This window comes from Talpa occidentalis, unplaced genomic scaffold, assembly GCF_014898055.3.
Source record: "Talpa occidentalis isolate TD23 unplaced genomic scaffold, MPIMG_talOcc4v2.1 talOcc4.14, whole genome shotgun sequence".
NCBI classification, from domain to species: Eukaryota; Metazoa; Chordata; class Mammalia; order Eulipotyphla; family Talpidae; genus Talpa; species Talpa occidentalis.
Window position 1 is genome coordinate 20,287,217 of NW_023601433.1, and position 25,185 is coordinate 20,312,401.

General features: G+C 54.5%; 1 long non-coding RNA gene and 1 pseudogene across 6 annotated transcripts in view; both read right to left on the bottom strand.

Annotated features, from left to right (window-relative positions):
- The window catches only part of LOC129145722 (uncharacterized), a 94,872-nt gene that overhangs the window by 43,887 nt on the left and 25,800 nt on the right, over window positions 1-25,185 (bottom strand). The gene's annotated exons all lie outside the window — the stretch shown is intronic.
- On the bottom strand, window positions 17,679-17,814 carry LOC119245431 (5S ribosomal RNA; annotated as a pseudogene).

Sequence of the window (25,185 nt, forward strand, 5' to 3'; positions counted from 1 at the left end):
TCTTGTATGCATAAATAAATAAAAATTTTACAAAATAAATACAAGAGGCCTGAAGTTGTGCATAAACTATGGGAAGAAAAAACAGAATTTTGAATGGAGCAATGACCATTCCATAAAACAAAATTTGAAATAACTGATAAAACTTTCCTGTGATTATTTCATTGCCTTTGCAAAAAGAAATATAGAACATAATAGAATGAAAATCCTGTATTCCAAATCAACTTGTCACAGATTGATATAAATCGAGTGTCCTGCCTAACAGAACACTTTTATTTTCTCATCTCATCTACAAGTGAAAACATGGTTATTTCAGCAGAGGTCCATCATTGACAGGAAAGCTGGCAGTATCAAGATTATATTGATTCACTTGTGGTAGTTCAACAGTGGTTTTGATAGAGGAATTGTCAGGCCTAGTCTCCCAGCCAGGAACAGATCCCAGGCTGCAAGGGCAGCACTGAGTCCCAGCCACTAGACCCCCACGGGTTGGTGTCTCACGAAGCCTCAGCAGGAACTTCGCAGACTCTCAGGCAAGCAAGCGAGAAGGGGCAGATTAGTTTAGAGAAAGAAAAAGTTTATTGAGGAGGGACTCCCAGGCCATGAAACCAGGCCAGGGAGGGGCAAGGAAGCCACAGTGGAGTCGTGTCTCAGGGAATATATACCTTTTTTCCCTCATTATTCTAAAGCTCCACCAGTCTCTTTGTAATTGGTAAGTTCTCGGCTGTTTCACTTAACTTGCTACTTAGAGGGGGATCTTCACATTCCTTATCTAACAGGTTTGTCTTTCCCCATTTGTTGCATCTTTATCTTTATGGCCCACTCCTCTGGATGGGCATCCCTGCATTGAAGTTAAACAGCTGCCCTTCTAATTTGTCCATAAATTAAACCACTCTCCATTTCCCCAATCTCTACCTCCCTTTATCACCTGAAGTAAACCAAGGCCAGCATTAACATTGTTGTCCTTGGTCCTGGGATGTTTGTTTTTCCAGGTGGAATTGGTTACACTCCTCTTGCTGCCCTTATCTCTGAAGCCTTCCTCAACTCTCGGAGGTCCCCTCCTGCAGTGTCCCTAAAACTGCCTAATTACCCTAACTTGCCCTGTGTCTCAGTTTTATTTCTGGGTAAACTTGTAAACCATACAAGTGTTACAGGACAGCCCAAACCCTGCAAACCTGCCTATTCTATATAGGGTTCTGCCATCCGCCGCATTAACACAAAACATGAGACTTCAACGGGAAGGAACTTTAATACAATTAGGAAACAATAGAGGAAAGCCAAAGAATCTGGTTTCTAAATAAAGCACCTGAAGTTACCCGTCCCCTCGTGGGTAAAACTCCATCCAAATGGGACTGGCCCAGAGCAAGGCCCCAAAGCCTGCCACAAGTCTAAAGCATCTTCCCGGGGGGACCCACAGAAAAGGGTCAGAAACAACCAGACAAGCCCCGAAGGAAAAGAGCAAAATCAAAATCAAGATAAAAGCTGCCATTGTCACCTCCCTAGAGGTCTCACCCACATCTGTGTCACCCCGTCCACGACCAAAAGACAGCACAGTTTCTTCACGTGTCTCTAGGCTCCAAGTGCCTCCTCCAGGTCTCCTTCTGGCTCCATTCTGCTTCCTTCCTCAGTCTTCTCTGCAGCTTCTTCTCTCCCTGCTCAGCTCCACCCTCCCTTGGGTGGGCCAGGAAACCTGGAACCTCCACCTTTCCTGGGGACCACCCTGTTATACAAGGTCAGAAGTATCATAAATGATGAGAGTGCTATGGCTCAAAGAAAAGGAAGAAAGAAAGAAAAAAAAAACATTGGGAATAGCAAGAGACATTCAAGGAACCAAAGAATGCCAACAATATTTAACTCCCATTTTTTAAAAAGGGGATTTTATTTTTGGCTAAAAAGGTACCCTTTAAATGAATTTTGTCCACTGTCAATGAAAGGAAGTCACTGACATAGAGCAGACGGCTATTGCCATGTCTATCCATGACCTTTATTGTTTGTGACATGGTGACTTTCAAGGTAGCAAAAATGGCAACAGATGTTCTAGTATCAACCCATTTGAGCAATGTTGAAATGGAATTGCACACAGGCCCCACAAAATGGACATCCTCACCAACATTTCCACCCCAGAAAATAACACCTTTTTAGACATTACAGAAAATAACACATACATTTTTTTAAAAGATTTATTTATTTATTTATAAAAGCACTGGGTACAGTCAGAAGCGCAGGAGGGTGAGAGAATTCACCAGAGCCAGAGCAGGGAGCAGAGTAGACAGAAGGACCAAAGTACACTGTTGAGGGGAGCAGCCGGTGGCAGGAGAGATCTGCGCCATGTGGGCCCCTCCTCCCATGGCCTGGGAGCAGCCAGGGATGGAACCGGCACTGCAGAGGCTGTGGGCAGCTTCGCAAACCAGCACTCAATGCTGCGCCACCGGGGAGGCCCAACACATACATTTTTTTATTAACACTCTGTTTTATGAATGTTCCATAACTGGAAAAAAGTAACAAACCTAGATGGGACTTCCTATCTGTAAGCAATTTACAGATTCAGTGCAATTTCAATGAAAATTTCAATGGTGTTCTTCAACAAAATGGAACCAATGCTGTTCAAATTCATATGGAATCACAAAGCCTCGAGCAGCGAAAGTTCTGACTAAAAGGGAGGAATAATGGAGGTCTGACACTCCCAGACATCCAACAATATGACAAAGCTGTTATAATAAAAACTGTGTTGGGACAAAAACAGACACAGAGACCAATGGAATCAAAGTTAAGCCCAGAAATAAAAGCACACATATATGGTGAGCTAACCTATGACATAGGAGCAAAGAATATACATTGGAGAAAAATCGCCTCTTCCATAAATGGTGCTGGGGAAACTGGATTACAACATGCAAAAGAATGAACTAGACCACTATCTCACACAATACACAAACCAACTCAAGTGGATGAAAGACTTGCATGTGAAACCTGGCACCATCGAATATACAGAAGGAAACACTGGACAACACTCAATGACATGATCCTCAGAAACATCTTTGAGGATTCTTCTCCAGAAGCAAGGAAAACCAGGGAGAATGTAAACGGTTGGGGCTACAGCAAGAGACAATGATCAAAACAAAGAGATACCCCGCTGAATGGGAGAAAATATCAGCACACCACATGACAGCTAAGGGACTGATATCAAAGATCTACAAAGAGCTTACATGACTCAACAAAAACAAAAAACCCAGTCCAAAAAAATGGGCAGAAGTAAAAAGACACTTCTCCAAAGAAGAAATGCAAATGGCCAACAGGCATAGAAAAAATGTTCAGCATCACTAATTCAGGGAAATGCAAATCAAAACCACAATGAGGGACCACCTCACTCCAGTGAGAATGCTCCTCATTAAGAAAAAAACAAAACTGGCAATAACAAATGCTGGAGAAGCGGTGGAGACAAAGGAGCCTCTGATGCTGCTGGTGGGAGCGCAAACTGGTCCAGCCACTATAGGCAGCTGTGTGGAGGTTCCTCAGAACACTGAAAATGGGTCTACACATGATCCAGAGTTCCACTCCTAGGAATCTACCCAAGGGACAAAAAAAAACAAAACAAAACAGGAAACCTGAACTCCTGTGCTTATTGCAGCACTATTTACAGTAGCCATGACATGGAAACAACTCAACTGCCACAAAACAGATGAATGGATCAAAAAGTTGTGGTACAGTTACACCGCGGAGTATTTATTGCTCATAATCAAAAAAGACAAATTCATGCTGTTTGTGGTGATACAGATTGAGCTGGAAGGGATGATGTTAGCCACAGTAAGGCAGGAGAAAGAGAAATATCAGGTGGTTTCTTACGTGGGAAATATAGAGAAACTGAACAAAAGGTAGAGAAAAAGACAACCCTAGCAGGCTGACCAAGACCTGAGGCCCCCAGCGGGGAGGGGGAGGGAGGGGGTGAACAGAGGGGAGGGAAGGGCACAAGGGATTATTGTGATGGGGCACGGGGTTATTTTGGTGGGAGCACTATGGGGACCACCCCTGAGGGGAGACACCAATAACTAAAAAAATGAACAATGATGCAAGAAAAGAAAAAAAAAAAAAAGATGAGCTTGGGGAAAGGGAAGACCCTAAGACAATATAAATTAATAAATGTTCCTAAAGGGGGTCTCACCTGAACAATGCTGCAGGCACTGCCGAGGCATCCTCTCCTCACCAATTGTTCTAGAGCTCCAGGAATTTTCTCTGGTAAGTGCAGTAATTAAGCCTGCTGCCTGGGAATCATTAGAAAAAGGCTAATTTAAAAAAAGATTTATTTATTTATACAAGAACCGGGTTCAGGCCAGATGCGCCAACCAGAGCCCTAGCGCCTTCCCTCCCTGGGCCTCACCTGTCTGCTCCCCGCCACCGGCTCCCCAGGTAATGGGGCAGCAGCGCCCCTACGGGGTTCCTGAAGGACCAGGCTTACCCCAGCCGAACCTCACCCCGAGTCAGGGGCCAGCAGGGCCTGAATGAGCGTGCACGTTCAGTAGCAGCGCAGGTGCAGACAGGTGTGCTGGGCTGGGCTGGGCACGCAGGAACTCCCTGAGGCAAAGGCCCTGGATGCAGGCCCTGGAGGGGCGGGTCCCAAATAAACACTGAGATGCAGACAAATGCCTCCTCCTCGCTCAAAATACTGTGACCCTACATTATCCGCTAGTCATTAAAAGGGCAAACAAAGTGGCTTGAATTTCTGGGAAAGATTATTTTTATAAACCATTCTTAAAAATCCTCTTACCTGAAGCTGACATAAAGGCATGACTAGGGACCACCCTACATTATCCGCTAGTCATTAAAAGGGCAAACAAAGTGGCTTGAATTTCTGGGAAAGATTATTTTTTTAAACAATTCTTAAAAATCCCCTTACCTGAAGCTGAGATAAAGGCATGACTAGGGACCACCCTGGTGGGGAAGGGGTTAAGCACCACACTGTGAAGCCATCCCCAGCCTCTGGAGCCCCAGTTCCATCCCCAGCCAGGAAGGTGACCCACGGGGAGCCACAGACCTCTCCTGTCTTCCCGCTGCTCCCCTCAGCAGTGGATTTCAGTCAGTCCACCGGTTCTGTTCCCTGCACTGTCTCTGGTGAATTCCCTTACCCCACCCCCACATCTCTGCCCTGCACCCGAGCTCTTGTATTCATAAGTAAATAAATCTGCAAAAAAAATAAAATAAAATGAAGTATAACAGTTCTCCCGACTTACACATCACGAAATATGGCTGGGAACGCCCTGGCTGAGGACCGATGTACTGACAAGGGACCCCAGAAGCTGATCAGTGGAATGCCTTGTCCATAAGATTAGAACAATGGCTGGGGATTAGGGTGTGTCATGAAGTAGATAAGGAGGGCAGACTCACAATCCCTAATCTTCTACACCCACCCTTCCCCTTTCTATCATCTCCATGCCCTTAATCTCCTTTTGCTCTTCCCCCTCACAACCAATACCGTGGGCCAATAAAAGGGCCAGGATCTTGCTCTTCAGCAATATCCTGCATTATGAAGCCTGCTCCACGACTCCCATTTCTTTATCAGTGTGATGTTGCCTGGTGCAACAAATGGCTCCCAAACAGGGACCCCACACCCTGCTTCTCAAGCCTGGAGACGGGAATTGGACATCCTCTCAAGCCTGGCCAAAAGGCTTCACAGACCCAGAGTCTGCAACGAAGCGGTAAGAAGGTGTTTTCAGTCATGTCTTTCCTATCTTTTTCTTCCAAATCAGCCTGGTAAAAGGCCCACAGATTCTGAGTCTGTGATGTGACTTTCTTCCAAATCAGCCAGGTAAAAGGCCCACAGAGCCAGACTCTGTGATGATAATCAGCCTGGTGAAAGGCCCACAGACACTGAGTCTGTGATGTTAACTTTCTTCAGTGAGTTTTTCAGTTAAATCTTTACTCTCTCTCTTGGAAACATGAGTGATAATCTCACACCCCTTCAGATCAAAGATCTTAACCTCTCTTCTCCTGTTTTCCCCATGCATGGTCCATAAAAATTGTTCCATTATCTTAAAAATGTTTGGTCTCAATAATAATAAAGCAAAAACAATATAAATCCAAAGGATTATTTCTTAAAAATACAAACTCTAAAATATTTTAGCATCTCAAATTTAGTAACAACTGCCTGTCTTTAAAATTTTGGTGACCTTGGGCCCCCAGTCTTAAGTAATGGTTAAAATTAAACACTTTATCTATATAAGGATTTTAACTTCTATCTCATTAAAAAATCTTGACATATGGGGCCTCCCTGGTAATATAGGGGTTGAAGTCTCAACACTGTTGAGCTATCTCAGAACAGTACATTAAGGGTTAGATCCTGGCTGGGGAGTTGGCCCACAATACACAGCCAGCCTCTCCTGCCTCAGCCGGCTTCTCCCCTCAACAGCATGTTTCGGTAGATCATCTGTTCTCACCACTCTCAGGTTGGTCTTTTCACCCCCACACATCTGGCTTACACCCTAGTTCTTATGTATATAAATAGATAAAAAAACCTTTAAAAATAAATAATTTGACTTCTTAAAATTAACACATGGCCAAAATTTTAAATAAAAATCAAGAGATCTCTGTTTATTCTTGTCTTCTACCTCCGGAGGATGAAATATAAATGGCACCTATACAAACTCCCCAATTTTGATCATGATCTAAATTTGGTAAACTAGTGTAAATTCAATGGTTTAATTTAAAAGATACATGTCTTTAGGTTTTAAGATCGGGTGTTAATATTTAATGTTTAAATGTGTTTTCTTGCTGCACCCCCCCCCTGCAGTGACCTTCAGGGCTAATGGCTGTTGCCATGGTCCCTGAGGTCCGGCTTGGGCAAGGAACCATGCGCGCAGGGGGAGAACAGCAAACTCCCTAAGATGCAGAGAAGCCGAATGCCTGCCAAGAGATAACGACCACCAGAAGCCGCCACAAAGATGGTTAAAAGAAATGCTGACCACCTGGAACCTTATCTCGCTTTCTCAAGGCCCACAAACTTTATTCTGCTACAACTGTCTCTCTAAAATCTTTCCTTTTTCTGGTCATTGATTGCTAATTTAAAAACATACATAGTTTAATAATTAGGCTAATGCAAATGAAACATTACTAAACACTGTGTAATAATAGTATTGTTAGTTTAATAATCTTTCTATTATGTGCTTGACTTTAGTACCTATGATATTAACTGCATTATAAAATAAATTCACCCATGACAATTATGAGTAAAAATGAGTAGGTAATAGTGATAGTGCAACTAGAAAATAATTATATAGAACAGTAGAAAAAATTTATAGCCTGTCCAATTAGGAATGAGGCTAGGTCCAGATGTAACTTCGGACATAAATCACTGCCCTGTCAATTAAGCTAAGCCTATGAGCAAACTGATCTCTTTGATGTTCACTGTTCCTATGCCTTTAGAAAAAACATATATATACTGACCACTAGCTTAATAAAGGCGCACTCAGATTTACACTCTCTCTTGAAGTGTGTCTGTTTGTCATTTCTTTAGCCGAATCCCTGACCACCCTGCGCAGTCTCTCAACCCTGAGACGGCCTCATCGTCTACTGCTGTGCTGGTCTGCGGCATTTTCTTAAAAGGTAAAAATTGTGTTGTTCAACAAACACCGGTAATTAACTAAATTTCCTTTACAGAAAGACGAACCCACTCTTAAAAATCTTTGTTAGTATAAATGAGTATGTTATGTTAGTATAAGTAAGTAAGTTTGTTAATCCTGTAAAAAGCTTTTTCTAAAACAATAAGCTCTTCATCCTGTGGGTAATAATCCTACCTCCCCTCAAAACAATTATAAAGAACAACTTAGTGCTCCCTTTACATGAGGGTGTTAAAAAACATTTACTGGACTCTTCTGAGTCTGACCCTGATCACAAGGCCTCTTCAGAGGTTAGTGGTGGGGAATTTTTTAATCAAGTAGAGGATGCTACAGCACCCTCCACCTGAACTCTCTAACAAGCTTCAAGAAATTCTTAGAGCATTTCAGTCTTTTGCCACTCATTCTAATCTGCCAATGTCTCAAGATTCTTGTCAGCAAAACTTAGTTAAAAAAAATGCTTAAAGAAGGGCCTCCCTGGTGGTGCAGGCGGTTGAGTGTCGCAATGTGAGTCTGTCCACAGCCTCTGTATTGTTGGTTTGATCCCAAATGGCGGGTGAGGATATACACTGCTGCTCCACTCAGCAGTGTATATTGTCAGTCTGCCTGTTCTGTTCCCCGCTCTGTCTCTGGTGAATCCTCACACCATCCTGCACATCAGGCCTATACCCCGGTTCTTCCATAAATAAATATTTAAAAAATGTTTAAAGAATGCTGTAAACGAGAGGGACCTTTTGCATTTCCTGTTAGTACAAAAAGGAGTTGTGTAACCCATGATAATATCCCCTTTCGTATTTTTTTAATTTAAATTGTATTTTTATATTCCCCATACAATTGCAACCCCCCTTATTTTGACCCCAATCCCTCCTTTCCCTGCCCCCCATCCCCCATAGACTGTCTTTGGTTCATAGTTGTTTGCTGATTTAAATATTTTCTTTCTTATATTTTTTTCCTGGTCCCTTATTTAAGTTTTCTACATTCCTGCTATGAGTTTTTCTTTTTCTTTCTGGCTTATTTCACTGAGCATGATCCCTTCCAGCTCCATCCATGTTGCTGCAAATTGCATGTGTTTATCTTTTTTTGAATGCTGAGTAATATTCCATGGTGTATATGTACCACATCTTCTTGATCCAGTCACCTATTTTTGGGCATTTGGGTTGTTTCCAAAGCTTAGCTATTGTAAATAGTGCTGCTATAAACATAGGGGTGCAGGTGCTCTTTGGAATTGATGTTTCTGTGCCCTTTGGGTAAATACCTAGGAGTGGAATTGCTGGATCATATGGTTGCTCTATGTTTAGCAGGTCCAGAAATCTCCACACAGCTCTCCATGGTGGTTGGACCAGTTTGCACTCCCACCAACACTGCAGGAGAGTTCCTTTTTCTCCACATCCTCGCCAACATTTGTTGTTGCTAGTTTTCTTAATATATGTGCCATTCTCACTGGTGTAAGATGGTATCTCATGGTAGTTTTGATTTGCATTTCCCTGATTACAAGTGATGTTGAACATTTTTTCATATGCCTGTTGGCCATTTGCATTTCCTCTTCAGAGAAGTTTCTTTTCCGCTCTTCTGCCCATTTTTGAGTGGATTATTTTCTTTGTTGTTGTTGAGTCTCATCAGATCTTTGTAGATTTTTGTGATCAGTCCTTTATCATTAGTGTTGTGTGCAAAAATGTTCTCCCAGTCTGTGGGGTTTCTCTTTGTTTTTGTTACTGTCTTTTGTGCTGTGCAGAAGCTCTTTAATTTGATGTAGTCCCAGCTGTTTATCTGTGCCTTCACTATCACTGCTTGGGGTGATATGTCTGTAAAGATGTCTTTGATGTACATATCATGTAGTGTTTTGCCTATATTTTCTTCTATGTATTTTATGGTTTCAGGTCTTATGTCTAGTTCTTTAATCCATTTTGAGTTGATTTTTGTGTATGGTGTGAGGTAGTGGTCAAGCTTCATTCTTTTGCATGTAGCGTCCCAGTTTTCCCAGCACCATTTAGTGAACAAACTGTCTTTGCTCCAATGCATAGTCTTTGCTCCTTTGTCAAAGATTAGTTGACCATAAATCTGTGGGTTTATTTCTGGATTTTCTATTTGATTCCATTGGTCTGTGTGTCTGTTCTTGTTCCAATACCATGCAGTTTTGATGATTATGGTTGTGTAGTATAGTTTGAAGTCTGGGAGTGTGATGCCTCCATTCCCTTCTTTTTATTTCAGTTGAGATTTGGCTATTTGGGTTTTTTGTTGATTCCATATGAATTTCATCAATAATTGTTCTATTTCTTTGACGAATGACATTGAAATTTTTATTGGAATAGCATTGAATCTGTATATTGCTTTGGTAGGATGGCCATTTTAATAATGTTTATTCTTCCAATCTATCAGCAGGGGATATCTTTCCATTTCTTTGTGTTTTCTTATATTTCTTTTAACAGTGTTTTATAGTTTTCTTTGTATAGGTCCTTTACCAACTTTGAGGTTATTTTTATCTTTTGTAGCTAAATGTGTTTTCTGGAGACAGAGAAAGACTGGGTTTTATTTCTTTTTTTTGTGTTTAATTTTTTTTCTTTATTTTTATATTCCCCATACAATTTCAACCCCCCCATTTTGACCCAATCCCTCCCCTCCTTCCACCCACCCCCCCAAAAGTGTCTCTGGTTCATAGATTTTTGTTGATTTTGATTTTCACTTTCTTATAGTTATTAATTTTCCTGGTCCCTTATTTAAGATTTCTAGATTCCTGCTATGAGTGAGACCATCCAGTATTTTTCTTTTTCTTTCTGGCTTATTTCGCTGAGCATGATCCCTTCCAGCGCCATCCATGTATATATGTACCACATCTTCTTGATCCAGTCATCTATTTTTGGGCATTTGGGCTGTTTCCAAAGCTTAGCTATTGTAAATAGTGCTGCTATAAACATAGGGGTGCAGGTGTTCTTTGGAATTGATGTTTCTGTGTCCTTCGGGTAAATACCTCGGAGTGGAATTGCTGGATCATATGGAAGCTCTATGTTTAGTAGGTCCAGAAATCTCCACACAGCTCTCCATAGTGGTTGGACCAGTTTGCACTCCCACCAACAGTGCAGAAGAGTTCCTTTTTCTCCACACCCTCGCCAACATTTGTTGTTGCTAGTTTTTTTAATATGTGCCATTCTCACTGGTGTAAGATGGTATCTCATGGTAGTTTTGATTTGCATTTCCCTGATTACAAGTGATCCAGCCTGCAACTCTGTGTCTTTTTATTGAAGAGTTTAGTCCATTTGCATGTAGAGTTAATATTGATATGTTGGAGCATCTGTATTTGCCATTGTGTTTGTCTTTCCTTTGATTTTATTTATTTATTCTTTTAATAGCTTTTTTTTTGGCCTTCTTTCATTGTTTTTCGTCCCTCTGAGGTTCTGGCTTTAGGACTCCTTGTAGTATTTTTTGGAGTGGGGTTTAGTCATAATGAAATTCCAGAGTTTCTGTTTGTCTGGGAAGGTCCTTATTCTTTCTTCATAGAGGAAGGAGAGCTTTGCAGGATAGAGTATTCTTGGTTGGCATCTGTTTTCTTGGAGTCAGTTGACTATGTCCCTCCACTTTCTCCTTGCCCGTAGTGTTTCTTCGGAGAAGTCTGATGTCAGTCTGATAGGTTTTCCTTTGAATGTTATCTGTTTCTTCCCTCTTGTCAGCTTCATTATTTTTTCCTTGTCCTGGATTCTTGGGAGCTTTACTATTATGTGTCTTGCTGTATTTTTCCTTTCGTCGTGGAAGTTTGGTGTTCTTCTTGCTTCTTGTATGTCTATTTTCAGTCCCTTCTTCACGTTTGGGAAGTTCTCTTCAATTATCTCCTTGAATATTTTCTCTGTTCCTACATCTCTCTCTCCTCTCCTTCTGGGATTCCTATAACTCTTATGTTTCCTTTCCTCATGGAGTCGGATAGTTCCTAAAGTCATTCTTCAGGCTTTGTCCTTCGTACTTCTCTTTACTTTTCTGTTTTGGTTCTTTTTATTTCTGTGTCTTCAAGAGTACATATTTGTTCTTCCATTTCTTCTATTCTGCTTTCATTGCTTTTCCCAGAGTTCTTTAGCGCCTCCATTAATTCTTTGATCTCCTGCATTTCTTTTACTTCCCTCTTTTGGGATTCAATTTCATTCTTCTGAGCATTATTTTCCTTAATTTCTTCCATCAGTTTTTTTCATCATGGCAGTTTTAAGTTCTTTTTCTGGAAGGCTCAGAAGTTCTTCCAATTCACCACAGTTGCAAGCTGGTGGGTGGGTTTTTTTTTGTGTGTGTGTGTGCTGTGTCTTTTTTCTGAGGCGATGCTACTTTGCTTGTAGTTTTTCTTTTCCCTGCTGCCTGTCTTCTAATTTGCCTTATGCATTGGGACACTGTGCTGCTGTTACTAGCTGGCATGTTTTTGGTGTGTTCTTTTGGGAGTTTCAGAAAGTGGCAATCCAAACGAGTCAAAAACTGTTATGCCAGAATTCTAGTGAGGCAGTGGTACTGTGAGTTTGTTAATGATCACTGTCAAAGAATCTCTCCTCCTGTGTTTAGTTACAAAGGTGCGTCTTAAAGTCCCACAGACTTCCCTGGAGGTGGGGCAACTGGATTGCACTCTGAGTTCCAAATCTCTGGATCCTCCTTTGGGCGCTGACTTCCTGCCAGGTGGGACCATGCTTGTTGGGTCCTTCAGCTCACCTCTGACTGCACAGGGAACCTTCTCTCTCTGGCTCCACGGGGAGCTGCCTGCCAGATTCAAGCAGTTTTTATTGAAGAAAGGTCCCTGTTCTAAAATGGCACTTTGGAGACAGGCACACTCTTCTGCATACCCATTCTGCCCTGGCTGTGGGTGCCCACTCCCACTCTGGGCTCAGACTGCTGGTCAGAAGGGGCCTGGCTTGGGCGAACTTCCCAGTTCACCTCTGACTCCTCTGGGAGCCTTCTGCCCCTTTCAAATAGTCTTTGCTGAAGAAAGGTCTCTATTCTATGGGGTGTTGATGATTTTTTTCTGGTCGCTAGGTGGCACCAGAGATCTCTCCTAGTGTCCTTGGGGAGCTGTTTTTTTTCCTCCGTGGGACAGGGGAAGAGAGTGGGAGTAGTGGGGAAAGCCTCAACTGCTTTGGGGTGCTGTGTCTGCCTTTTGCCCCACCATCGTGGGGATCTCATGACCCGAATTTTGTGCCCTGGGTCTCAGTTCCAAAGCCCTCAGGTCCAGGACGCGGGCTGTATTTAGCCCAGTTCAGTGTCCACAGAAATGGCGCCATTTGCACCCTGCTCCCTTTCCGGGCGCCTGGTTTCTGATTACTCAGTGAGGGACGATAACCTTAGAGAGGGGCCCTGTGAGTGTCCGAGCAAGCCTAGGTTGCAGGCGCGGGGACCTGGGCAGCCGCGATCCACGAATCCTTTCTAAGGGCACTGCTTTTCCAAACAAGCTTACCGACTGGCCTGGGGCTGTTTGTAGGTCTCCAGGAGTCTTCGTTTTTCTCTATTGGCACTTGGAGCCATTCGCTTACCTCCATGGTGAATCCTGCAGGGATCTCCACAGCTCCAGTACACGGGGTGTGGTGGCTGAAATAGTTCCTTTCCACTCACAGTCCCTCTTGATGCATAGTTTGTTCTTCTTGGTTGTTTTAGTCTTTTTGTATTTATTCTCATTTCTGTTGATCGGAGAGTGCTGAATTTGTGGGTAGGGGAGGGTAGCAGGGATCTGAGCTTTCCTCCCTTCTAGTTCTCTTTGATGGTAACTTTATTCTTCGGGTAGTTTGCTGGAGTCGTCCGTTTATCTTTGTTTCCCAGTTCATACTGGGACCTGCCGCTTTTCCTCCTTATTAACTTTTTTAATGGGAGATCTTACTTGCAGCGTTTCCTTGCCACCATGTTGATCCGCCCCTCTGAAGAACAGGATTTAAGCATCTTTCCTTTTTTATTTAAGATTTATTTTTTTATTTATACAAGCACTGGGTACAGTCAGCAGTGCAGGAGGGTGAAAAAATTCAACAGACCCAGAGGTGGGAGCAGTACAGGCAGACTGATGAAACACACAGCTGAGATGACAGAGGGTGGGGCAGGAGAGGTCTGCACGCCATATGGGACCCTCACTGGTGGCTGGGGATCTAAACGGTGCTGCAGTGACTCCAGACAGATTCAAGCCCAGCACTCAACTGCAGCGACACCAGGGAGCCCCTCCCCTTTCCTATTTTTAAGGATTAAAGGTCTAGAATCCGTGGTTGGGGGGTCAAGGGCCCCCTGCACCCAAGGGGGTAAGGGCCCTAAGCCCCCTAGGGGGACCAGGGATATCTAGCCCGTTGGGGAAACGGGGCCCTATGCCCCATAGGGGACACCTGCACCAAACCCATGAACTAACACATCCAGGGGCAAGCCCCGCACCCGAACACGCCCTAGACGGAGGGGCGGGGTCACTGTCAGGGGAGGGCACCCTTGTAAGCCTCGGACAAGCGGCAACCGCGGCCTCTTCCAAAACTGCAGGCGGACAGGCCGGCGCAAAAGCCCCGGGCAAGCCAGGACCACTCAAAGGGGAAGCGGCCTCACCTGGCCCAGCAGGGCTGATGAGCTCCAGGTTCCGCCGCCGAACAGACTGACCCGCCCACCCGTCTGCGCATGCGCAAAGGTGCAGTTCTCAAGGCCGCCGACAGGTGGCGCTGGTGAGTGGGGGGTGGTTCGGGGACCCTCAGCCCCCTTGGGGGTAGGGGAACTCTACCCCCATGGGGAATCGGGACCCTCTTCCCCCTCGGGGGAATGGCAAATATTCCTCCCCGGGCACACCTGCACCCGCCTCCTGCGCTCACAGCCCCAGAGCCCGGCCGTGCGCCCGAACACGCCCTAGACGGAAGGGCGGGGTCATTGTCAGGGGAGGGCACCCCCTGTAAGCCACGGACAAGCGGCGACCACGGCCTCTTCCAAAACTGCAGGCGGACAGGACGCGCGGAAAAGCCCCGGGCAAGCCAGCAACAATCAAAGGGGAAACGGCCTCACCTGACCCAGCATCGCTGATGAGGTCCAGGCGCCGCCCCCGGCTGGAGCCTAACCCCGCCCACCGACTGCGCATGCACAAAGGTGCAGTTCCCCGGGCCGCCGGTAGGGGGCACTGGCAAGCGGGGGTGTGGTTCGGACACCCTCAGCCACATGAGCGTAGGGGCACCTCAACCCAAATGGGGAATCGGGACCCTCTTCCCCCTCGGGGCAATGGCAAATCTTCCTCCCGGGGCACACCTGCACCCTCCTCATGCATTCACAGCCCCAGAGCCAGGCCGTGCGCCCGAACACGCCCTAGACGGAGGGGCGGGGTCACTGTCAGGTGAGGGCACCCCCTGTAAGCCACGGACAAGCGGCGACCACGGCCTCTTCCAAAACTGCAGGCGGACAGGCCGGCGCAAAAGCCCCGGGCAAGCCAAGACCACTCAAAGGGGAAGCGGCCTCACCTGAACCAGCAGGGCTGATGAGCTCCAGGCTCCGCCCCCGACCAGAGCCTGACCCCGCCCACCCGTCTGCGCATGTGCAAAGGTGCAGTTCACAAGGCCGCCGACAGGGGGCGCTGGTGAGCGGGGGGTGGTTCGGGGACCCTCAGCCCCCTTGGGGATAGGGGAACTCTAACCCCATGGGGAATCGGGACCCTCTTCCCCTCGGGGGAATGGCAAATCTTCCTCCCGGGGCACATCTGCACCCTCCTCCTGCACTCACAGCCCCAGAGCCAGGCCGTGCGCCTGAACACACCCTAAACGGAGGGGCGGGGTCACTGTCAGGGGCTGGCACCCCCTGTAAGCCACGGACAAGCGGCGACAGCGGCCTCTTCCAAAACTGCAGGCGGACAGGCCGGCGCAGAAATGCCCCGGGCAAGCCAGCAACACTCAAAGGGGAAGCGTACTAACCTGCCCAGCAGGGCTGATGAGGTCCAGGCTCCGCCCCCGGCTGGAGCCTAACTGCGCCCACCGACTGCGCATGCGCAAAGGTGCAGTTCCCCGGGCCGCCAGTAGGGGGCACTGGCGAGCGGGGGTGTGGTTCGCGGACCCTCAGCCCCCTTGGGCGTAGGGGCACCTAAACGCCCATGGGCAATCGGGACCCTCCTCCCCCTCAGGGGAACGGTCAATCTTCCCCCTCGGAGACACCTGCACCCTCCTCTAGCACTCACACTCCCAGGGGCCGGCCGAGCGCCAGAACACGCCCTAGACGGAGGGGCGGGTCTCTGTCAGGGGAGGGCACCCCCTGTAAGCCACGGACAAGCGGCGACCGCGGCCTCGTCCAAAACTGCAGGCCGACAGGCCGGCGCAGAAAGCCCGGGCAAGCCAGGACCATTCAAAGTGGAAGCGGCCTCACCTGGCCCAGCAGGGCTGATGAGCTCCAGTCTCCGCCCCCGACCAGAGCCTGACCCCGCCCACCCGTCTGCGCATGCGCAAAGGTGCAGTTCTCAAGGCCACCGGGAGGGGGCACTGGTGAGCGCGGGGGTGGTTCAGGGACACTCAGCCCCATTGGGGATAGGGGTACTCTACCCCCATTGGGAATCGGACACTCTTCCCCCTCGGGGGAATGGCAAATCTTCCTCCCGGGGCACACCTGCACCCTCCTCCTGCACTCATAGCCCCAGAGCCCGGACTAGCCCCCGAAAACGCCCTAGACGGAGGGGCGGGGTCACTGTCAGGGGAGGGCATCCCCTGTAAGCCACGGACAAGCGGCGACCGCGGCCTCTTCCAAAACTGCAGGCGGACAGGCCGCGCGGAAAAGCCCCGGGCAAGCCAGCAACACTCAAGGGGAAGCGGCCTCACCTGACCCAGCAGGGCGATGAGGTCCTGGCGATGCCCCCGGCCAGAGCCTGACCCCACCCACTCGTCTGCGCATGCGCAAAGGTGCAGTACTCAAGGCCGCCTGCAGGGGGAGATGGTGAGCGGGAATTGTTTCAGGTACCCTCAGCCCACTTGGGGGTAGGGAACTCTACCCCCAGTGGAATCGGGACCCTCTCCCCCCTCGGGGCAATGGCATATCTTCCTCCCATGGCACACCTGCACCCTCCTCCTGCACTCACAGCCCCAGATCCCGGCCGTGCGCTCGAACATGCCCTAGACGGAGGGGCGAGGTCACTGTCAGAGGAGGGCACCCCCTGTAAGCCACGGACAAGCGTCGACCGCGGCCTCGTCCAAAACTGCCGGCGGACAGGCCGGCGCGGAAATGCCCCGGGCAAGCCAGCAACACTCAAAGGGGAAGCAGCCTCACCTGCCCAGCGGGGCTGATGAGGTCCAGGCTCCGCCTCCGGCTGGTGCCTAACTCCGCCCTCCGACTGCGCATGCGCACAGATGCAGTTCCCAGAGCCGCCGGTAGGGGCAGCTGGCGAGCGGGGTTGTGGTTCGGGGACACTCAGCCCCCTTGGGCATACCGGCACCTAAAGGCCCATGGGGAACGGGGACCCACTTCCCCTCGGGGGAACAGTCTATCTTCCCCCAAGGGGACACCTGCACCCTCCTCTAGCACTCACACCCCCAGGGGCAAGCCCCGCGCCCGAAACGCCCTAGACGGAAGGGCGGAGTCTCGGTCAGGGGAGCTGGCCCTGTGTTGTGTGTGCATGTGAGTAGGTGTGTGTCAAGCGGGCAAGCGCGTGGATGCTGCGTCTTGGTGGCGGCAGGAACCCCGCCCCCGCAGAGGAGCAGGTGCACTGAGGGGGGGGGGGGGGGTGGGCGTCGTGGTCAGCCGGGCTGGCAGGCAGGGGCCCAGGCAGGAGGGGCCCGGGGCCTGTGGGAGTGGGTGGAGCCCCGGCGCAGGCCAGGGGCAGAGGCCCCGGGGTCCGGCGGAAGGCCGACAGCAAAGGGCCCAGGGGCCGAGGGGCCGAGGGCCATCTCGCCGGCGATGCCCCGGCCGGCCTGCCGAGACCGAAGGCGAGAGACAGGGGTGTGGGCACACACGGAGGCGAGCCCAAGACCCCGACGAAGACGACCACGACCACGGGGCGGACGCACTGAAGGCAGCCAGGATGGAGTCGGCCTTCCCACCCGGGAAGCCAAAGGTCAACAGGCCCCCAAGGGCAGGGGCCGGCAGCCCCTCCCCGAGAGCCAGTCCCGGGGGCCAGTGCGTCGGAGGCCAGGCAAGGCAGGGGCTGCGGACCGCAAAAGCCTACAGCACCCGTTATTCCCAGGCGGTCTCCCATCCAAGGACTAACCAGGCCCGACCCTGCTTAGCTTCCGAGATCACTTAGCTTCCGAGATCAGACGAGATCAGGCACGTTCAGGGTGGTATGGCCATAGACACCAGCAGCCAGCACGGCGCTCCCCAAGAACCCGCTGCCCGCATCCCCAGCACGGCTGGGAGCCCGGGGTGCCACGAGCCGCTCCCCTGGCGCGCAACCAACACCGGCCCCCGCGCGGCCCCGCAAGGCCCCGCAAGGCCCGGCCCAGCCAACCTCTGCCAGCCAACACCTCCACTGCCAAACCACACGCGGCCCCCAGGGCGCTGCGGCAGGCGCTGGCTTGGGGAACGCTTCCCTGGGTTAGGCATCCCTGAGACCAGCTCGCCCCCACCTGGCCACCATGCCTCTGCCTCTGCCCCAGGGTTGGCAGAGCAGGAGGAGACCCCAGCTGTGAAGGCCCCAGGCCACGCCCCAACCCCAGCCCGCCCTGAGCCCCCACACAAACAGCTGCCTGCTGGGTCTTCTCCCCCACGGCACCCCCCGGGCTGCCTCGCACCGCCCCCTCCCTTCCCTTTCCCTCCCCTTCCCTCCCTGGGGACCTCAGGCTAACTGGAGCTCCAGCCCGGCCCCCATGGGCCCCAGCCTGATGGGGGCCTGGGGCCTGGCGCGCGGGGCAGGCTCGGCCGCCATCTTGAATCCTGGGGCCTGGCGGCCCCCGCCAGCCCGCAGGTGTTTGGGCGCCCGCCCGCAGTACCCACGGGCGTCCCGGGTACCCGGGTCGACCCCAGCAGGGCCACGGGGGCTGGCGTCCGCTGGCTGGGGACAGGCGTGCCCTGGGCCAGGCGACCCCAGGCCGACGAGGAGGGGGCCGCTTGTAGCGGCGGCGGCCAGCGTCCATTCGGCCCTGCGGGGCCGCTGGCCGAGTCGGGGATGCGCGCCTGCCGGCGCCTGGGCTGTCAGAGGCCGAGTAGCGAGGCGGGCCACGCCAGCCTGTGGAGGCAGGGTGGGTGCCGAGCTGTCCGCCAGCTCCAAGGCCCGGGGTGCTGGGCTGCGCCGGCCGCCCGCCCCGAGCGGGCCCTATGTGTGTGTGGGTGTGTGTGTGCATGCGGGCCTGTGTTGTGTGTGCGCCCGCGGGCAAGCGCGTGGATGCTGCGTCTTGGGGGCGGGGGACCCCGCCCCCGCAGAGGAGCAGGTGCACTGAGGGGGGGTGTGGGCGTCGTGGTCAGCCGGGCTGGCAGGCAGGGCCCAGGCAGGAGGGCCCGGGGCCTGTGGGAGTGGGTGGAGCCCCGGCGCAGGCCAGCGGCAGAGGCCCCGGGGTCCGGCGGAAGGCCGACAGCAAAGGGCCCAGGGGCCGAGGGGCCGAGGGCCATCTCGCCGGCGATGCCCCGGCCGGCCTGCCGAGACCGAAGGCGGGAGACAGGGGTGTGGGCAGCTTTGGAGGAGGCCGAGGTCGCAGCCAGGCCGAGGCATACAGGGGGTACCCTCAATGACGGTGACCCCGCCCCTCCGTCTATGGCGTCCTCGGCGCACTGTCAGCTCCTCGGGGTGTGAGTGCGGAGGAGGTTGCAGGTGTCCCCCGAGGGGCAGAGCGACCCATGGCCAAAACGGGCTTGCGGTCCCTGCACCTTGCAGGGGGCCTTGGACTCTATACCGCCGTGGTTGGAGAGGTCCCCCTACCCTCTTGGGGCTGAGGGTCCCCGAACCCCAACACCCCCCTCGCCAGCGCTCCCTAGCGGCGGGTCTGTGAAGTGCACCTTTGCACAGGCAGAGTCCGGCGGGCGGGGTCAGGCTCTGGCCCGGGGCGGGGCCTGACGCTCATCAGCGCTGCCTGGCCAGGTGAGGACTCTTCCCCTTTGAGTGCTGCTGGGTTGCCAGGGGCGTTCCGCACCGAACTGTCTGCCTGCAGTTTTGGAGGGGGCCGCGGACGCACACAGTCCGAGGCTTGCAGGGCTTGCCCTCCCGGACGGTGACCCCTCCACTCCGTCTAGGGCGTCTTCAGGCGCAAGGCCTGCCCCTGGGGTTGTGAGTGCCAGAGGAGGCTGCAGTTGTGCCCCGGGGGAAGGTTTACCGGTCCCCAAGTGGGTAGCTTGTCTACTTCACCCATGGGGAAACGTCCCCTTTCCCCATGGTGTGGGGTCACCCTGCCCCCTTGGGACTGAGGGTGCCCATTGCCCTCAACGGCCCCCCCCCTCCCCCGGCGGCTCTATGAATTGCACCTGTGCTCAGGCAGAGTCCGGTGGGCGGGGTCAGGCTCCGGCCGGGGGCGGAGCCTGGGGCTCAGCAGCGCTGCTGAGCCAGCTGAGGACGCTTCCCCTTTGAGTGGTGCAGGGTTGCTAAGGGCTTTCCCCGCCGGCCTGTATGCCTGCCGTTTTGGAGGACGCCGCGGGCGCCTTCTGTCTGTGGCTTGCAAGGGGTGGCCCTCCCTGACGGTGACCCCTCCCCTCTTCTAGGGCGTCTTCGGGCGCAAGGCCTGCCCCTGGGGTTGTGAGTGCCAGAGGAGGCTGCAGTTGTGCCCCGGGGGAAGGTTTACCGGTCCCCAAGTGGGAAGCTGGTCTACTTCACCCATGGGGAAACGTCCCCTTTCCCCATGTGTGGGGTCACCCTGCCCCTTGGGACTGAGGGTGCCCATTGCCCTCACCAGCCCCCCCCTCCCCGGCGGCTCTATGAAGTGCACCTGTGCTCAGGCAGAGTCCGGTGGGGGGTCAGGCTCCGGCCGGGGGCGGAGCCTGGGGCTCAGCAGCGCTGCTGAGCCAGCTGAGGACGCTTCCCCTTTGAGTGTTGCTGGGTTGCTAAGGGCTTTGCCCATCGGCCTGTATGCCAGCCGTTTTGGAGGACGCCGCGGGCGCCTTCTGTCTGTGGCTTGCAAGGGGTGGCCATCCCTGACGGTGACCCCGCCCCTTCGTCTAGGGCGTCTAGGTGCACACGTCCTGCCCCTGGGTTTCTGAGTCCTAGAGGAGGGTGCAGGTGTGCCCCGGGAGGAAGATTTACCGATCCCCAAAGGGGAAGAGGGTCCCGATTCCCTCGGGGTGGAGGTTCCCCTACCCCTACCCCCGTGGGGGCTGAGGGTCCCGAACCCCCTCGCCCGCGCCCCCTAGCGGCGGCCCTGTGAACTGCACCTGTGCTCAGGCAGAGTGCGGTGGGCGGGGTCAGGCTCCGGTCAGGGGCGGAGCCTGAGGATCATCAGCGCTGCCTGGCCAGGTGAGGACTCTTCCCCTTTGAGTGCTGCCGGGTTGCCCGGGCCTTTCCCCGCCGACCTGTCTGCCTGCAGCTTTGGAGGAGGCCGCGGTCGCAGCCAGGCCGAGGCATACCGGGGGTACCCTCCCAGATGGTGATCCTGCCCCTCCGTCTATGGCGTCCTCGGCGCACTGTCAGCCCCTCGGGGTGTGAGTGCGGAGGAGGTTGCAGGTGTCCCCGAGGGGGAGGGCCCCATGGCCAAAACGGGCTTGCGGTCCCTGCACTTTGCAGGGGGCCTTGGACTCTGTACCGCCGTGGTTGGAGAGGTCCCCCTACCCTCTTGGGGCTGAGGGTCCCCGAACCCCAACCCCCCTCGCCAGCGCCCCCTAGCGGCGGGTCTGTGAAGTGCACCTTTGCACAGGCAGAGTCCGGCGGGCGGGGTCAGGCTCCGGCCCGGGGCGGGGCCTGAGGCTCATCAGCGCTGCCTGGCCAGGTGAGGACTCTTCCCCTTTGAGTGCTGCTGGGTTGCCAGGGGCGTTCCGCACCGAACTGTCTGCCTGCAGTTTTGGAGGGGGCCGCGGACGCACACAGTCCGAGGCTTGCAGGGCTTGCCCTCCCTGACGGTGACCCCTCGCCTCCGTCCAGGGCGTCTTCGGCGCAAGGCCTGCCCCTGGGGTTGTGAGTGCCAGAGGAGGCTGCAGTTGTGCCCCGGGGGAAGGTTTACGGGTCCCCAAGTGGGAAGCTGGTCTACTTCACCCATGGGGAAACGTCCCCTTTACCCATGGTGTGGGGTCACCCTGCCCCCTTGGGACTGAGGGTGCCCATTGCCCTCACCGGCCCCCCCCTCCGCCGGCGTCTCTATGAAGTGCACCTATGCTCAGGCAGAGTCCGGTGGGTGGGGTCAGGCTCCGGCCCCGGGCGGAGCCTGGGGCTCAGCAGCGCTGCTGAGCCAGCTGAGGACTCTTCCCCTTTGAGTGGTGCTGGGTTGCTAAGGGCTTTCCCCGCCGGCCTGTATGCCTGCCGTTTTGGAGGACGCCGCGGGCGCCTTCTGTCTGTGGCTTGCAATGGGTGGCCCTCCCTGACGGTGACCCCGCCCCTTCGTCTAGGGCGTCTAGGGGCACACGTCCTGCCCCTGGGTTTCTGAGTCCTAGAGGAGGGTGCAGGTGTGCCCCGGGAGGAAGATTTACCGATCCCCAAAGGGGGAAGAGGGTCCCGATTCCCTCGGGGTGGAGGTTCCCCTACCCCCTACCCCCGTGGGGGCTGAGGGTCACCGAACCCCCTCGCCCGTGCCCCCTAGCGGCGGCCTTGTGAACTGCACCTGTGCTCAGGCAGAGTCTGGTGGGCGGGGTCAGGCTCCGGTCGGGGGCGGAGACTGAGGATCATCAGCGCTGCCTGGCCCGGTGAGGACTCTTCCCCTTTGAGTGCTGCCGGGTTGCCCGGGCCTTTCCCCGCCAACCTGTCTGCCTGCAGCTTTGGAGGAGGCCGCGGTCGCAGCCAGGCCGAGGTATACAGGGGGTACCCTCCCTGACGGTGACCCCGCCCCTCCGTCTATGGCGTCCTCGGCGCACTGTCAGCCCCTCGGGGTGTGAGTGCGGAGGAGGTTGCAGGTGTCCCCCGAGGGGCAGAGGGCCCCATGGCCAAAACGGGCTTGCGGTACCTGCCCCTTGCAGGGGGCCTTGGACTCTGTACCGCCGTGGTTGGAGAGGTCCCCCTACCCTCTTGGGGCTGAGGGTCACCGAACCCCAACACCCCCTCGCCAGCGCCCCCTAGCGGCGGGTCTGTGAAGTGCACCTTTCCACAGGCAGAGTCCGGCGGGCGGGTCAGGCTCCCGCCCGGGGGCGGGCCTGAGGCTCATCAGCGCTGCCTGGCCAGGTGAGGACTCTTCCCCTTTGAGTGCTGCTGGGTTGCCAGGGGCGTTCCGCACCGAACTGTCTGCCTGCAGTTTTGGAGGGGGCCGCGGACGCACACAGTCCGAGGCTTGCAGGGCTTGCCCTCCCTGACGGCGACCCCTCCCCTCTGTCTAGGGCGTCTTCTGGCGCAAGGCCTGCCCTTGGGGTTGTGAGTGCCAGAGGAGGCTGCAGTTGTGCCCCGGGGGAAGGTTTACCGGTCCCCAAGTGGGAAGCTGGTCTACTTCACCCATGGGGAAACGTCCCCTTTCCCCATGGTGTGGGGTCACCCTGCCCCCTTGGGACTGAGGGTGCGCATTGCCCTCACCGGCCCCCCCCTCCCCCAGCGGCTCTATGAACTGCACCTGTGCTCAGGCAGAGTCCGGTGGGCGGGGTCAGGCTCCGGCCGGGGGCGGAATCTGGGGCTCAGCAGCGCTGCTGAGCCAGCTGAGGACGCTTCCCCTTTGAGTGGTGCTGGGTTGCTAAGGGCTTTGCCCGCCGGCCTGTATGCCTGCCGTTTTGGAGGACGACGCGGGCGCCTTCTGTCTGTGGCTTGCAAGGGGTGGCCCTCCCTGATTTTGACCCCGCCCCTTCGTCCAGGGCGTCTTGGGGCACATGTCCTGCCCTTGGGTTTCTGAGTCCGAGAGGAGGGTGCATGTGTGCCCCGGGAGGAGGATTTACCGTTCCCCCAAGGGGGAAGAGGGTCCTGTTTCCCCCGGGGGTGGAGGTTCCCCTACCCCCTACCCCCGTGGGGGCTGAGGGTCCCCGAACCCCTCGCCCGCGCCCCTAGAGCGCCCTGTGAACTGCACCTGTGCTCAGGCAGAGTCCGGTGGCCGGGGTCAGGCTCCGGTCGGGGGCGGAGCCTGAGGATCATCAGCGCTGCCTGGCCAGGTGAGGACTGTTCCCCTTTGAGTGCTGCTGGGTTGCCAGGGGCGTTCCGCACCGAACTGTCTGCCTGCAGTTTTGGAGGGGCCGCGACGCACACAGTCCGAGGCTTGCAGGGCTTGCCCTCCCTGACGGTGACCCCTCCCTTCCGTCTAGGGCGTCTTCGGGCGCAAGGCCTGCCCCTGGGGTTTTGAGTGCCAGAGGAGGCTGCAGTTGTGCCCCGGGGGAAGGTTTACCGGTCCCCAAGTAGGAAGCTGGTCTACTTCACCCATGGGAAACGTCCCTTTCCCCATGGTGTGGGGTCACCCTGCCCCCTTGGGACTGAGGGTGTCCATTTCCCTCACCGGCCCCCCCCTCCCCCCTGCGGCTCTATGAAGTGCACCTGTGCTCCTGCAGAGTCCGGTGGGCGGGGTCAGGCTCCGGCCGGGGGCGGAGCCTGGGGCTCAGCAGCGCTGCTGAGCCAGCTGAGGACGTATCCCTTTGAGTGGTGCTGGGTTGCTAAGGGCTTTCCCCGCCGGCCTGTATGCCTGCCGTTTTGGAGGACGCCGCTGGCGCCTTCTGTCTGTGGCTTGCAAGGGGTGGCCCTGCCTGACGGTGACCCCGCCCCTTCGTCTAGGGCGTCTTGGGGCACACGTCCTGCCCCTGGGTTTCTGAGTCCGAGAGGAGGGTGCAGGTGTGCCCCGGGAGGAAGATTTACCGTTCCCCCAAGGGGGAGGAGGGTCCCGTTTCCCTGGGGTGGAGGTTCCCCTACCCCCTACCCCCGTGGGGCTGAGGGTCCCCGAACACCCTCGCCCGCGCCCCCCCCCTAGCGGCGGCCCTGTGAACTGCACCTGTGCTCAGGCAGAGTCCGGTGGGCGGGGTCAGGCTCCGGTCGGGGGCGGAGCCTGAGGATCATCCAGCGCTGCCTGCCAGGTGAGGACTCTTCCCCTTTGAGTGCTGCCGGGTTGCCCGGGCCTTTCCCCGCCGACCTGTCTACCTGCAGCTTTGGACGAGGCCGCTGTCGCAGCCAGGCCGAGGCATACAGGGGGTACCCTCCCTGACGGTGACCCCGCCCCTCCGTCTATGGCGTCCTCGGCGTACTGTCAGCCCCTCGAGGTGTGAGTGCGCAGGATGTTGCAGGTGTCCCCCGAGGGGCAGAGGGCCCCATGGCCAAAACGGGCTTGCGGTCCCTGCACCTTTCAGGGGGCCTTGGACTCTGTACCGCCGTGGTTGGAGAGGTCCCCCTAACCTCTTGGGGCTGAGGGTCCCCGAACCCCAACCCCCCTCGCCACGCCCCTAGACGGCGGGTCTGTGAAGTGCACCTTTGCACAGGCAGAGTCCGCGGGCGGGTCAGGCTCGGCCAGGGCGGGGCCTGAGGCTCATCAGCGCTAGCTGGCCAGGTGAGGACTCTTCCCCTTTGAGTGCTGCCGGGTTGCCCGGGCCTTTCCCCGCCGACCTGTCTGCAGCAGCTTTGGAGGAGGCGGCGGTCGCAGCCAGGCCGAGGCATACAGGGGGTACCCTCCCTGACGGTGACCCCGCCCCTCCGTCTATGGCGTCCTCGGCGCAC